The sequence below is a fragment of the Puma concolor genome, chromosome F2 (assembly GCF_028749965.1).
Source record: "Puma concolor isolate L17-30 chromosome F2, mPumCon1.1.hap2, whole genome shotgun sequence".
NCBI classification, from domain to species: domain Eukaryota; kingdom Metazoa; phylum Chordata; class Mammalia; order Carnivora; family Felidae; genus Puma; species Puma concolor.
Window position 1 is genome coordinate 52,676,761 of NC_141684.1, and position 16,080 is coordinate 52,692,840.

Here is a 16,080-nt window from a genome sequence, read left to right on the forward strand (position 1 = left end):
ACTCTCCCCAGTACTTCCCACCTCTGTCTTTAACCTTTATCTGTGAAACTTTTATTCATTACAGCCATCTACAGATCAGAATTTCTTCCTATAGAAAACATTCCTTGATATCTGAATACTGAATTAGGCGACCCTTTCCGGTTCTGATGGAAATGTATATTGCACACATTATTGCCTATCAGATACACTATCATTGCCTTTTTTAGTTGTTAGTATTATTATTATTCCTTGAGAATCCCATATCTTTTAAGGCAAATAGAATAGTTTGCCATTGCAGCTTCAGGGTCTAGCATAGCAAATTTTACAAAACGGCTTTTCAAAATTAATAAATTACAAGAATAAATGAGTTTCTTCAAACAGCTCACAGGTACGCAGATTCTAATTTAAAATTGTCTTATAAAACAGCACTGAAATTAAGGTAAGGATTTAATTTTTTTCTCTACTGAATTTTAACTGTGAACTAAGTAAATAATTTAACCTCATCTCACAGGTCTTTAAAAAATACCAGGTTACAAAATCCTTATTTCCTTATTGCTGATGCCTTTCTCTGCTTTTAAAGATCCTGTTATAGGGGCGCCTGGGTGGCGCAGTCGGTTAAGCGTCCGACTTCAGCCAGGTCACGATCTCGCAGTCCGTGAGTTCGAGCCCCGCGTCAGGCTCTGGGCTGATGGCTCAGAGCCTGGAGCCTGTTTCCGATTCTGTGTCTCCCTCTCTCTCTCTGACCCTCCCCCGTTCATGCTCTGTCTCTCTCTGTCCCAAAAATAAATAAACGTTGAAAAAAATTTAAAGATCTAATAGAGACTTTTCATTACAGAAAAGCATGTTCAAAAAAAAAAAGCGTGTCTATTTCCAGTAATGCACATTTAACCAGTCTGCTTATTATCAACTTAATCCTTATATTTTCCTTATAAGAATGAATATTTACTCTTGATTACTTGCCATATATACACATTATTAATTTTAATTATCTTCACAAGTTTTGATTACTTCTCAGTAAAGATTTCAGATAAGATTTTAGATAAGACATGCTGTATTGACTTTTAAAACAAGAAATGCTCATTAAAGATAATTTTGTGTCAAATATTTATAAGAAATCTGAGTGAAAGATGGTCTCACTTCTTTTCCTATAAAATAAACACAAATATATGTGAATATATCACATTAAATAAAAAGTTTCTTTAGAATCTTGGATTCAAATATTTCCAGATCATTAAAAATGGAAATGTTCTAAACATTTTTATAATAGCATTTCACAAATGTTTGTGGCTATTTATAGCATTTGAACTTAATAGAACATGACATAGAATAAAGAGTAAAATTGATAGCAATAAAAAAGGAGTGTTTTATTTTCTGAAATATGAAAACGGGGGTAACACAAATGTTTTCCTAAGGACACACTATTGTGAATATCTCTAATCTAAAAACCAGCGGGTAGCAAATACAGGAGTCATGTCACCTAATAGTCTCTGTACAGTTGCAGACACTGTAGTTCAGTTTTGACAGAATATGTAGAAAAGGAAGAGTCAAAATCACTTGAACATAAATTCCAACCCTCACTTATAAAGCTGTAAGTAGCTACTCCTACTTATAGTGGATATATCACAATTTTGTTTTTGAGCATTTTGTATATTTTATAAACTCAACTGGGACTCAAGAAAGAAAAAGGTTTTCACAGGGGTTAATTAAAAGAAAGTAAATATAGTGCCATGGAAAGGCTGAATTTTAAAAGTCAGATAGACATGGGTTGCTTGTGTTTGCTCTCCCACAAACTAGTTGTGTGACCTTGGCCAAATTACACACCTTCACCAAAACTCCATTTTCTCTAATATCAAATTAAGAGCATATTACCTACTTCCATGGTAATACAAGAATTCAACTAGATAATATGTATGTATTAGGTGTCTTTCATGGGTACTTTAATGAATCTTTATCTGTTTTTTTCTGACCTAGTTGCCTAGATTTTAAATTCAATAGATTTATGATTATTTTAACTTCTGGAGAAAACATTATATTTAATTTACCTTTTATTAAGTATAGAATTATACTAATCATCAAATGAGATATCTGATAAAATTGGTAATTATTTAGTGATCAGGGACTATTTTTTCTTACATCCATTTACTATTTTTATCATTATTTTGATACATATTTTCAGTTCATGACACATTATCATAGTATTTTTTTTTAATTTTTTTTAACGTTTTATTTATTTTTGAGACAGAGAGAGCATGAACAGGGGAGGGGCAGAGAGAGAGGGAGACACAGAATTGGAAGCAGGCTCCAGGCTCTGAGCCATCAGCCCAGAGCCCCACGCGGGGCTCGAACTCACGGACCACGAGATCGTGACCTGAGCTGAAGTCGGACGCTTAACTGACTGAGCCACCCAGGCGCCCCAGTATCATAGTATTTTTAAAGGCACTCTGTATATAGAAATATGGCACATAGTATTTTTAAAGGCATTCTTTCCCTTCCTTCTTAGTCCCTAACAGCAATCTCTCCCCTTTCTATATCCATTTATCACTATTTTAGTATGAGTTTATATATATATATATATATATATATATATATATATATATGTTATATATATAGACATATATTTATAATATGTAATGTGTACATATTATATTGTGTGGATATAATGTGTAAAATGTGTGAATGCATATAATGGATATATATATAGAGAGAGTTATATATATATATATACTCTCTATATGTATATAGAGAGAGTATATACTCAGGTATAAACATTCATGATTGTAGAGTGTGTGTGTGTGCTTAATTTACATAAAAGCTTGGTGCTATGTTGTGTAAGTTAAATTAATTGCTTCTTCTCTGCTTTTTCCCCCTCCCCTGATTTAGTCATCCATCCTGTCATTTAATCACTTATTTATGTCAGCATAGACTTGCAGATACTCAGTATTGTCTTTGGATTATAATCCAATACTATTGCCATTTATTTTGTTACAGATTTGGCCTTTGGGAGCTCACTATATATAGTTGGCTCCTGTGTCCTTGTGAATAATGCCCTCATTATTTTTTTGCATTCTCTTACTTTCTGGTTTTATAAGATGTTCTAGCCTCATCTTGTATTATCCTGCCTCAGCTCTTAAATTATCCATCTCTCCAAGGGATCTCAATTCTATTTGTTAGAGAACTGCATTTAGAAACAAAGATCCAGGTGATGGCATGCTTGCTGCCTTAAGAGGTTGCTGTCTCTAAGTCCTCCGAGCAGATACACCCAGGAAATATATGTATATTTACGAGTCCATCTATACACACAACTCAATATTTATTTCTTTAACCATTCATAAGGATGAATACTAAAATGATATGAATATATACCTATATGGCTGACTCCAATCCATCACCAGAGTTCATTCAAGGAGTGTTCCCTTTCTTTCTATTTCTTTCTTTGACCATGTAAGGTTTTATGTAAAATTTATGAACTTACTTGTTCTTTTTAATTTTTTACTACATGAGGACTGAAGGGTAGAACAAATAATAGAATGTTTGCATTTATTAAATGGAATTAAAAAAAATTTTAATATCAGCTTATTTCATTCATATACACATATACACATGCACACATAATCGATTTTATTTATGGGTCTCATAGTCTGTAAACTAGCTAAACTCACTTATTATTTCAAGCGGATATTTTGAAGATTCCATAGTATTTTCTTTAACTATCAGGTCATCTAAGAACAAGAACATTGCAAACATAGATAGATTAATTATTTCTTATGAATCTGAATTTTTTTCTTCTTACCTTTACTGCACTGGCTAGGGCTCCAATGCAATGTTGACTAGAAGTGGTGAGAGCTAACATCCTCGCCTTAGCCCTGAGTTTAGGAAGAGTTATTAAAGTTATCAGCATTGAGTATTATAAAAGCTATGATTTTTGCAAATTCTCCTTATCAGGTTGAGGGATTCTATTCACTGATAATTTTCATTAGGATCTGATGTTAGTTTTTGTCAAATGGCTCTTCTGCATCTATGTATATAATCATATTACTTTTCTTCCTTAGTCTGTTAATGTGATGAATTACACCAATTGATTTTTTTATTACTTTTTAAATTTTTTAATGTTTACTTATTTTTGAGAAAGAGAGAGAGAGAGAGAGAACAAGTGGGGGAGGAGCATAGAGAGAGGGAAACACAGAATGCGAAGTAGGCTCCAGGCTCCTGACTTCAAGCGGTCAGCACGGAGCCCACCAAGGGGCTTGAGCTCACAGACTGCAAGATCATGACCTGAGACAAAGTTGGATGCTTAACCAACTGAGCTACCCAGGTGCTCCATGCACTAATTAATTTTTAAATGTCAAAATAACTCTGCATTCTTAGGATAAATCTTCCTTGGTCACAATATGTTTTTAATAAATGAATTTTATTTTGCTTGTTTGTTTTTTGATTTCCAAGTTTGTATTTAAATTCCACTTAGTTAACATATAGTGTAATATTAGTTTTAGGTGTATAATTTAGTAATTCAGTGTTTACATACAACACCCAGTGCTCATCACAAGTGCACTCTTTTAATCCCCATTACCTATTCTAACATATAGTTGGATATGATTTTTAAAACTTGTGTGAATTTTGCATCTATATTCATATAGGATTATTTTGTCATCATTTCTTTAGTTTTGTAAGAAGAGTAATGTTGACCTCATTAAGAGGGAAAGTATTTTCTCCATTTTAATTTTATGGAAGATTTTGTGTAGTTCTGTATTGAAATCTATTATTTATTTCTTAAAAGTTTGGTAGAATTTACCAGTGAAGCCATCTGGACATGGAATTTTTTTTAATCTTTCTTTATTTTTGAGACAGAGAGAGAGAGAGAGAGAGAGAGAGAGAGAGCGCAAGAGAGAGGGAGGGGCAGAGAGAGAAGGAGACACAGATTCCAAAGCAGGCTCCAGGCTCTGAGCTGTCAGCACAAAGCCCCAACGTGGGGTTGAATTCACGAAATGCGATATCATGACCTGAGCTGAAGTCGGATGCTTAACCGACTGAGCCACCCAGGCACCCCGAAATTTTATTTGTGCACACATCTTTAAATAATCCAATTTCCTTAATAGCGATAGAGTTGTGAGGTTATATATTTCATACTAAAATAGCTTTATTAATAAGTGACATACAGTAAACTGTATACGTTTCTATTGTACACTTTTATAAGTTACACCCACATATACTTGTGAAATATTCAACATAATAATGATGTTATAACCCCAACAAGTTTCTTCATGCTGACAGTATTTTTTAGGCTCGCACCTCTACTAGTAAGAAACCCAAATCTTTTTTGAAGTGTTTCACCTGTCATTTCTTCCTGTATTAGACTGCTCAGACCTTGTATTACAGTTTACCATAAGACATACAGAAATACTGGGAGACATCCTAAGAGAGTTCTTTAAGTTGCATGTATTCTCTTCCCTATCCCCATCACGTAGTAGCAACTTTATTTTCTCTTGATAATCTACTTTAATTATTCCAATCATCACTTTATCTTACTCTTCAGTCTTATTGGTCTAGAGTTCAGTTGACTCAATATTGTCAAGTGCCACTTTCAAATCCCTGTTCAACGTAACTCTTTTCATGCTTTCTTGTTGCAAGTACAGGAATCAAAAAGCTAGAAATTGATAATTAGACACAATGACCAGAGGTATCTCTCCCGTTTCCACCTATTGATTCCTCTAACTACAAAAGAAACAGCATCATATTCTCTCCACTGAATCAGAATGTAGATCTCCAGCAACAGGAGATAAATCCATACTCATAAGCTTTTGTCTCCTGGTTGGAACCATAACTGAATCCTGAATAAGTTATTACATCTTTCTGTGTAATCAGCTGTTTATAAATGACAGGGTATATCTTTTGCTATAAAATGCTTACTTGCTCAGAAGCAATCTTGTAAGAAATGACACACCTTAGAATGAACTTTTAATAATTCTGCATTTAGCACTGCAAGTAAAGCATAGCAAGTGGGGAAGGCAAATCCATACCCAGTATAAGTATCTATTCTAATGTAAACAAATTATTGGTTCCTATACGATGTAAGACATTAAAGAAAATAAAAGTAAAATCAAGTGGCTGGGTGTTCCCTACCCTTCCCCTCCACGCTGGTTATGATGTCTTTTTTAGTACTCACATTAGTTTCTGCTGCTTACAGAGGTAGTAGTGATGGTAATGGGATCAGCTATGGCAAGGGTGGTCTGCATGTTTGACTTCATTCAACTTCTAAGTGTCTGCTACCAACATATAATGGTTCATGGAATCACCCAGGATGGACTCAGGCCAAACTCTACTTGCCACCTGAACCCTGTAAGTCCCCACTCTGTGACCCAGGGATTCATATTTTCTAAAATAATTGCCCCATAATCACTGGATTTGTTGACAATTGCTTTTTAATATGCAATGAAACAGGTAAATAGTTGTACACCTCTTTGGGGAAGGCCAGCAGGAGACTTTGGTGATATTGCAGTAACCGTGAAAGTTAAAAGTACTTTTCAAGACTATCAACATTATTCAACATATTTATTGGTGCCATCATTTCATTTATATTTCACGGCATTTCCAGAAGAATATTAAAAAGCTTCATTCAAGGTACTCTCGGTATATTAACTGATTCTAGGTACATCAACACAGAATGTTGATGAGATACCAAAACTATCATGCAGACTAACTAACATCTGTTAGGTTAACATCTATTAACCAGAACCAAAGCTTTTGTGTTTGTGTTATTGTCTGTGTTTTGTGGACATATGGGAGTTGTCCACAAAGCCAGGCATACCATGAGCAATTTGTCACCTTCAAAGATCCCTGTTTGCAAAAGGATTCTCATTATTGCATTAGCCTTGTTGTCTATGACAATGCCCATTACTTCTGGTAGTTAGGGCCTGAAACTTTGCCTCTGTAAGCCAGGATATCATCATTCTCAATAAAATCAGAGAGTCCTTTTTAAAATGGCAATCTCCCACATTTATCATAGGACATCAGGGAAAAGTAAGTAGAATACTCCCTTTGTTAAATTAACTTTAGTTCTGAATGGTTTTAGATTTAGAGAAAAACTGGAAAGAGACACTAGAGGGTCCTCATATACTCCACACCAACTTTCTACCATTATTATTACATTAGCATTGTACTATTTTTTTTTTACAATTAATGAACAAATATTAATACATTAACTAAAATCCACACTTTATTCAGATTTCTTTAGTTTTTCCAAATGTGTGTTTTTTTTTCTGTTCCAGGATCCCATAAAAGAGACCACATACATTTAATCATCATGTATCCTTAAGTCCCTCTTGGCTATGAGAGTTATGGTAGTACTTTTCAAGGTTATGGACACTACTCAAAATATGTATACCATTATAAAGGGAGATACTTTTGACCTTGTGATGGACATAATTAATGAGAGGTTAATGGATTGTCTGTTACTTTCCTTTAGTCCAATGTAGATCAAAGACTGAGTTTATGATTTGGTCAACCAATCAAGAAAACAATTTGAACCATTTCTCATTAATCAAGCTAGGATAATACATAGAAATTCATTTTTAAGAGCACTCATATTGCACCCGACCTGTTCCTATTTTGTACAGCATTCACAGAATCCACTCCTATACATACTCCCTAGAGTTTGCCAATATAAATGGGAGATTTGAAATTCTTTTAACATTAAAAAATTTCTCGAGATTGATTTTCTATGGTTCATGGGGCAATACTAGGATCCGTACTTAATGAGAGTTTGTCACGACAAGGCCTAAGAAGAGTTGGCATCCTCTTGCAAGATATGTCAGTGAAGTTTCCGTCAGGGAAGCAAAAACAGTATCAGTATTATAGAGTAAGTATTCTTTTATAGGAATGATATCTTGCATTAATGTGGAAGAAGCTGGGGTAGGTTCTACAAGGAAAGATAAAGAATGAAGGGGAACTCACTCACCAGCCCTCCTGTTGCCTGTGTCAGAAAGGAACTTCAAAGAACTGGTGGATCTGACAGTGCCTTGTGCTTATCGCCCGGAGTCTTACAACGGAGTTACTGTTGGTCAGCAGGGACAGCAGTAAAGAAGGAGAATCAGACATAGAGTGTTGTAGGTTGAGGAAAATGGCAATCCACTGGAATTTTTCATCTGTCTCCAGGGAGAGAACAAAGACCAGCTGGAATCTGGCAGCATCTCCATATCTTTCTCTCATCACCTCTATCCACGATGACCTGCAGAGAGTAATAGCTACTGTTATTCACTTCTGTTTTCTGAACTTCTTGCAAAATTCTGTTTTGAGCAATTCCAAACTGGATTTGTATAATAAAGGGGATTTTGCACACATTAGTCCTTTCTTAGGTAAGTTGACATAGTATTAAACCACCACGAACCCCATTTCAGCATATCAGATGAATCTGAATTCAGCATATCAGATGAATTCAGCTATATCTGAATTTCAGGTATACAAACTCTGCAGCAGCAAGAATAACAATATTTTAGAATAGCATTACAACATCCATGGCTTTCTGATTCCAAACTGAGCTAGCGATGAGCATATTGAGCCTAATATCTTTGCTTTAAATTCTCTACTATACTTATAACCAAGCAGCCCATTCCACAATTCTTTTTAAAAAAATTTTTTTTTCAACGTTTATTTATTTTTGGGACAGAGAGAGACAGAGCATGAACGGGGGAGGGGCAGAGAGAGAGGGAGACACAGAATCGGAAACAGGCTCCAGACTCCGAGCCATCAGCCCAGAGCCTGACGCGGGGCTCGAACTCACGGACCGCGAGATCGTGACCTGACTGAAGTCGGACGCTTAACCGACTGCGCCACCCAGGCGCCCCCATTCCACAATTCTTAGTTCCTTAACTCAATTGCACCAGCTATGTGATCCAGCATAGCTCGTCTTCAATATGTTTTGTTAGGAAATCACAAGAATTAAGTTAACTACTTTAGCACTGAGTGTGCTGGACTTCCTTTTTCTAGAGTTTATGGATTTTCACACCCTTCCAACAAACCAGGATGAATAACCTATCATAATCCCTATTTTCTTCAGATCTGTTACAGGGAATGACTTCCAGATTCTATTTATTTAGTCATGAGACTTCTTGGTTTATAGGCAACATAAAGAAAGCATGAATAAATTTTTTGACACATACATGGCCCAAAGCATTATTAGGAGGGCTGAAGAAGGAGACTCATGGGCTTCGCTTCTATAGATGACTCTCAAAATTTATGTAGAGTAGAGAGCTTCTGCCTCTAGCACTGTTAGGAAACCACTGAGAAAAGTTGCTGCCTTCTAGAACTACTCAACACTGCATGATCTGTACCAGCAATGAGGATACTTCATGCCTGCAAGTAATGCACCTGCTTAAGATCCTCTCTCTCTCTCAAAAAAAAAAAAAAAAAAAAAAAAAAGAAATAAAACCCAGAGCTGTCATTTTGTAGATATTTCATTAACACATATTACATATAACATATAGATTTTAGATCATATTTATGATTCTTCTAAGTTGCAATTGCATACACATTTTATATGGAGATTATTACAGTCCCACACGTAAGAGTTGTATATCATTTACTATAAAGTAGGCACATATTTTCTCAGAACTTTTAAAAGGGAATATGTAGTACCACAGACACTAAGTTTAACTGAAAGTAAGAAGATGAAGGTTTGATAAGTCACAGTCTTCTGGTTTTAAATTTCTCATCTGTTAAATGGAGAACTGGATGATCCCCTAAAACAGTCTCTAAAATTCTATGATAATGTTTAATTTTAATAATTTAAATAATTATACTAAAGCAAGTTTCAAAAACTATAAAGCTATATGTATCAATCATATGTGCATATATACTATTGCTCAGGAAAGATATCTCTATCATTCTCTTACAGGAAATACTTTGTTTTAAGTGTGAATTCACTGATTCCCTAAAAGTAATTGGCCAAAGCTGATTTGACATTTGTTCCAAAGTTTGTCCTGTTTCCTATTAAATCCATTTCTTGCCCTTGCTTGGTCTGCTTGGTATCACAAACTGGCTGTTTCCTCCTGGCAGTAGTTCCCAGGCTGTCCTGTTGACACCTTGCAGCTGGATTCAGTTAGTGCCTTCCAAATGACAAGGCAGAAGAAAGACCAAAATGAGTCCCAATCTCTCTCTCTCTAATTTGTCTAATTTGTCTCTGAGTCTCTCTAATTTGAGTATCTCTGTCTCTTTCTTTCTTACTTTGAATAGTATCTCTGGCAGTTGCTAGATTTCTTCCTTTGACTTCAGGGATAATTTCATATTATTTAAATCTTTCAATAGCAATTCTATGGTCACTTTTCATTTAAAAAAAATCAATTCATTTGTTATGCATAATGCTAGTAAATGTAATCATTTAAAAAATACTTCTGCTTTTACAAACATTATACAAATACTTTTATTTAATATATACATTTTTGTACAACACCTGAGCATTTTGATTCCAGAAAAGGTACATTTAAATGGCGAAATCTTTGACGGACATTTCATGGACAGAGTTTTCATTGGAGAAACTATGCTCAGGTTATTAAAAAATACCAAAATTACAAAATTTGCACAAACATGATTTGTATCCTCTGGAGAACAGTATCACCTTCACCATTGTATATTAACTAATCACTATAGCATAGGAAGCATGATATTCCCTTGAGGTTGATTTACTTTTCTCACATACAATGAGAATATCAATTAGTGCACATACAATTAAACATAACTCAACCTAAATGCACTAAAGTAAAACTTATAATTTAATGTGTGAATTCAGAACCAATTTTTTCCTTATCTTTAAAGTAAACTCTAGGGTCATTCAAGAGGAAAAATTATGTTTTCTAGATGAATCCTACAGTTTAACATACTATCCTATTTAATTTAAAATGCACATTTTCTATTACTTATTATTTGTGAAACTATGTTATATACTATATTAGTTTTCTATTGTCCTAACAAATTACTACAGATTTAGGAACTTTAAACTTTATTATTTCATAGTTCTGTGTGTTGGAAGTCCAAATGGGCTCAAATGGGTTCTCTGCTTAGGATCTCATAAGGCTCGAATCAAAATGTTGGCCAATCTGAACTATTGTACAGAGACTTTAGGGGAGAATTCACATACAGACTTTTTCAGGTTTTTGGTAGAATTTAATTCCATGTGGTTGTAAGTTTAAGGTCTTCCTTCCCTTGACCAGGGAAGTAACATTATTAACTTCTTGAGGGGTCATTATTAACTTCTTGAGACTTCCCATATCCCTTGATTTGTGGCCCCCTCCATTTTCAAATCTGGCAGGAGCACACTGAATCTCTCTGACTTGTACTCTTGCATACTTCTTTTAACATCTTCTCTCCTCAGAGCTGAGAGACAGCTTTGCTTCTAATAGCTCCTGTGAATACATTGGACCTAACAGGATAATCTCCCTATTTTAAGGTCAAATCATTACTAAATTTAACTATATCTACAAAGTCCCTGTTTCCATGTAATGTAACATATTCAAAGCCATGACTAAGGGGCAAAAGTCATGAGGATCCTAATTCTGACTAGCACACATACATATCTTAGAGAAGAGAGAGATGTGTTCAAACAGTAAGCTAGACAAATAACAAAAAAAATAGAAAAAAATAGACAAAATAAGTGAATTCTTTAATGGGGGATTACATGGATTAATTTCCAAAGGCTTTAATGTGTGAATACATAGTATATTCTGAAAAAGATTTTATAAAGCAGCATATTTATAGTATCTATTTAACTACAAAGCCTTGTTTTTGACAAATACTTTCAAGAATAATGGTTCACTGGCACTGGATTTTACAAAACCTGATATTTAAATTCCCATATATGAATGTTTTTATTAAATTCATAAATAAAGTATTAGCATGTAAAAAAGAACAATCCCTTAAAAGAAGAATTTACCATATTTAAATATTATTTCCTTAGCTCAAGAACCTAGGATACCTAAGGATTAATTTTTGTATAAATATCAACATGAAATACCAATAGAACTTATGATTTCAACAAATACTAAAAAAAAAAAAAAACCGTCAATTAAATCCATTACCCACATCTAATAAAGAAATTCTCATAAAATATTAAAGCATATATGTACTTATGTAGCTAAGTGAGGAATATATTTCTCATAAAAATAGCCAAAATGATATTTAAGGTTCAAAAGGTAGAGATATGCTAATACTAAGAAAACAGCAATGAAGTATGCTATAACTGTTAATAATTATTGCTGTTCAGAATGTGTTCCCCAATGCAACAAAAAGTGAAATACGAATAAGGCTTTATTCCTTATAAACACGAAAAAAGCTTTCTTCAAATTCTATAACCCCAGTGATCCATTGAAGATCAATACACTTCCTTCATGTGTTCTCATTATTCCCCTACTCTCCTCAAATAGAGGCTGCTGAGTTTAAACATTTTTAGCCTAGTTAAGTGTATCCATTTATTTTTCTGATACTTGTGCAACCAACCTCACTTCCTTAATTACATGTGTCTACCATTTGTTTTCACTTTATTTCAAACTCAGACTTTTTGCTTTCTGAATACATTCCTTTTTCATGTAAGGTTACTCACAGTGTAAGATAAGAAGTCAATAATTTCTAGGTCAAAAAAAAATCTATTATTCAAACAGATCCTCTCTATCTTCACCTACCTGAGTAGATTTATTATTACACACAGTTGTTTCCATGCCATCAGAGTAAATCAAACACACGCCTGAATTACATTTATTGTTGTCCTGCCTGTCTCCAGTTTGGTTTTTCTCTTCTCAACTATAACTTTCTTTAGAGTCCTAACTCCATAAGTTTCTTAGACATGTTCCCTTAGGGAACATGCCATGTTCTTCCTTCCTCCTGAAATAATGATGTCATCCTGAAACTCATCTAACACTGCCTAAGTATTTAGTGTGATCTAATAGGTAATCTCTCCCCACCCCTGTTTAAATTATTGTGTAACCATCCAGTATAGATTTCTCAATCATCAGCTTTTTACCCCCATGTTGTGGATAAGGGTCTCTCTATAATTTCTTGAATCTAAGGTTCCTCAGAGATCCACAAACCATTCCTTTCTTCTTGCTATAACCTCTTTTTGGACCCTTCTCAACTTCCATGTTTTTGTAATAGTGACTTTAGCCCTCTTTCCTAATATAACCTTTTAGAATATCTAGATAGTTATTATTTCAATTTTATTTTATTTTCTGTTTAGCCAAAACACCAAGATCTATAGCTATTCCTTTATTCCTTCAGCATGTATTCTGAGTTAAAAAGTCAAAATCCATTTTGCTCTGGAGTTTTTTGTTTGTGTTTGATTTTACAACTGTTTCCCCTTGAGATGTTTTTTATAAAACCTTATTTCTAGTTTCAAAGTATGCCAAATGTAAGACCTTTTCTAAAAGATTTTAAAAATGGATTACACTTTAATTGGTCCCAAAATATGGCCTTCCCTCATAAAATAGGTCTTCTCCATTCAGTTCTGTGTCTTTATAAACTATACCACATATTTATTATCTGAATTTCTGAAATCACAATGACACTAGTGATTAGAATACGACAACTATGCTCTATTTGAGTTCAAATGAATCTCCCAAATGTGTTCTTCATAAAGCATGTCAAAAAAAAAAAAAAAAAGAAGAAGAAGAAGAAAAAGAATAAGGACAAAAATTTTGGTTCTAGTGTCACCTAAAATGTCTATTTTTAACAATTCACAGCCAAAATTTTATATACCTACTATTGTGACCCAAAGTCAAACATAACAAATTACGTATTTCTGAATAAAAAAATATAATAAATGGACAACGTAAGTAAAAATTCTCCCCACTTTAAGCTCACTGATGTCCACTTAATCTCACATTTTATATCAGCTGCCATGTATTTACTTCCCTGGCTTTCTAAGAAATGTGAAACCCCTGGACATAGGAGAGTTAACTCTTATTTCAAATCAGCAGGAGAGTTATACTTTATCCAAATAAAGACACTTTTTTTCTGCTGCCAAGATCAAATTCCTACTTGTTTTGAAGCCTACAACAAATCTGTCATTACCTGTGCTCAAAGACACCAAACAAAGATATATTTCATTTGTAAAGAGCTTCAACCCATCAAGCCCACAGCTACTGAGAGCAACTGCTCCCTCTCTAAAAGATGTGGAGTCCACAGCATAGCCATCTGTGGTCACCAGTGCTTTTGCTGCCACCTGACATACTGTATCAGATTGTAATCTACATGAATAATATTGTCTGCCGTGGTGAAGTGCAAAATCTTCATAGCCACACACAGAGTCCCTGCTTAGCAGACCCATTATGGTAAGGACATTACGGTTGCTGTGAATTCTAGTTTGATTGACAAAGTGTCCATCTCCATGTTTCTATGTCAACACTTATTAATACATACAATCACCTAGAAATGAAAACATCTAGTTTTTAGTCACCATCTTTATTAAAATTGATCGCATTTATGCTGCTTTTATTATTGTATTTTATCTTTTACATTTGAAAAAATATGAAATAAATATTCAAAGGTTTATAAGATGGTAGTGCTGGACTATCCCGAGTATGTACTCGGATAGCTGGTATCTAAATAAAAGTTAGCTTATAGAGCTTATATAGCGTATAAATAATAGTTAGCTGGTATCTAAATAAAACCTTTTTCTCATCTAGGTATTTAGTGCTGGAAGTAATTTTCATATTGTTTAGTGAAATACATTAGATATATTTCCAGCTGGATTCTTCCAAAATTCTTGATATGTTTAAAAATTATTGAAAATATAAGAAATATACTTGCATATGTAATAAGGATTTTTGCATTCTGTAATAAATTCTAAGAGACCTTGGAGACAATCCTAAAAGAAAAGGTGAAGGTAAATATGATTCTTGAATGATAAATAATTTCCTGAAGGAAAGTAGAACAAAATAATTTCTCAAGTTCTCTTAAGTTCTATGGTTATTCAAAATTATGAGTATTATGCTATGTATAGTCGTGAAATCACCACCAGTATTAGATATGTCAAAGTTACAAATACTAATGTTACTTAGATCTGATTAAGTGAGTTGAGCCATAACATCAGTTAGCCTCATCTTTTCTCTCCAGATAGAATTCTCCATACACCTCTTGCTCTTTGACACAAATTAACATTCTGGAATTTAGGGCTCTATGAAATATGTAGAATTTGTCTTTCAATATAACTATACTCACAAATCACTTTGGACAATTTTCTCTAAACCAGAACAATGTAAAAATAAGTCATTTTAAAAAATTTATTTCCTAGTATACATGATTAAATGAGATTCACATTGTCTGACAAACTTCATAGTCTCTATATCATGAAAACTCACAAACCTGATACATCACACCCAAGTGTGCATAGATACATATGCACATATATACATATATTTATATAATACTGTACATATGATCTAGCAATAAAGCTATTAATTCATAATTTATATTTTTGTATTCAAATTCTGCATAGTAGGTCATCTTGGGCACAGTTTAATGTCAATGTGGGTACAAATTAAACACATCGCTTTTACCTCTGAGAAGACAATAAATTTTAGTAATTAAACTTAATGTTTTATGATTTACTGAAATCAATTTGAATGGAATAATCACACCTTTCTAAAGTATACCTATTATTTATCTAGCTACCTAGCTATTGAGACTTTCTATATGATTTGCAGGCAAAAACATATTTCAGAGACATAAGGAGGAAATGGAGAATCTCAGTCACACCTAAGCTCTGTTGCACTCACATACATTCCACTTGACATAAGTATTTTACCTGAATATGTAGCCCTGACATTCTATTAATAACATTTATTAGAAACTTTCAACCAAGGTAAAGAGAATTTACTCTTCCAAGTCCATTTTTGTTTGAAGGACATTAGCAATGCACAATTTGTAGAGATTCTAGTCTTCATGACTCTGTTTTAAAAGTGAGCAGATGTGCCAAAGTAGTAAGTTATAACCCCAAATCATGAACCTCATGCAATTGAGAGGCAAGACATTTATTCCTTCACACACAATATTATGACAATTTCTGGGGAATCAAAGTGTGAATAAATACAATAACCTAAGTTTATGTACTTTCTACTATAACTT

The 16,080-nt window shown here is 33.8% G+C and overlaps 1 long non-coding RNA gene across 1 annotated transcript in view; it reads right to left on the reverse strand.

Annotated features, from left to right (window-relative positions):
* The window catches only part of LOC147572014 (uncharacterized), a 217,686-nt gene that overhangs the window by 64,945 nt on the left and 136,661 nt on the right, over positions 1–16,080 (reverse strand). The window contains exon 2 of the long non-coding RNA XR_015246892.1: positions 7,931–8,200. This is a non-coding gene — a long non-coding RNA (uncharacterized LOC147572014). The remainder of the gene's footprint in view (positions 1–7,930; positions 8,201–16,080) is intronic.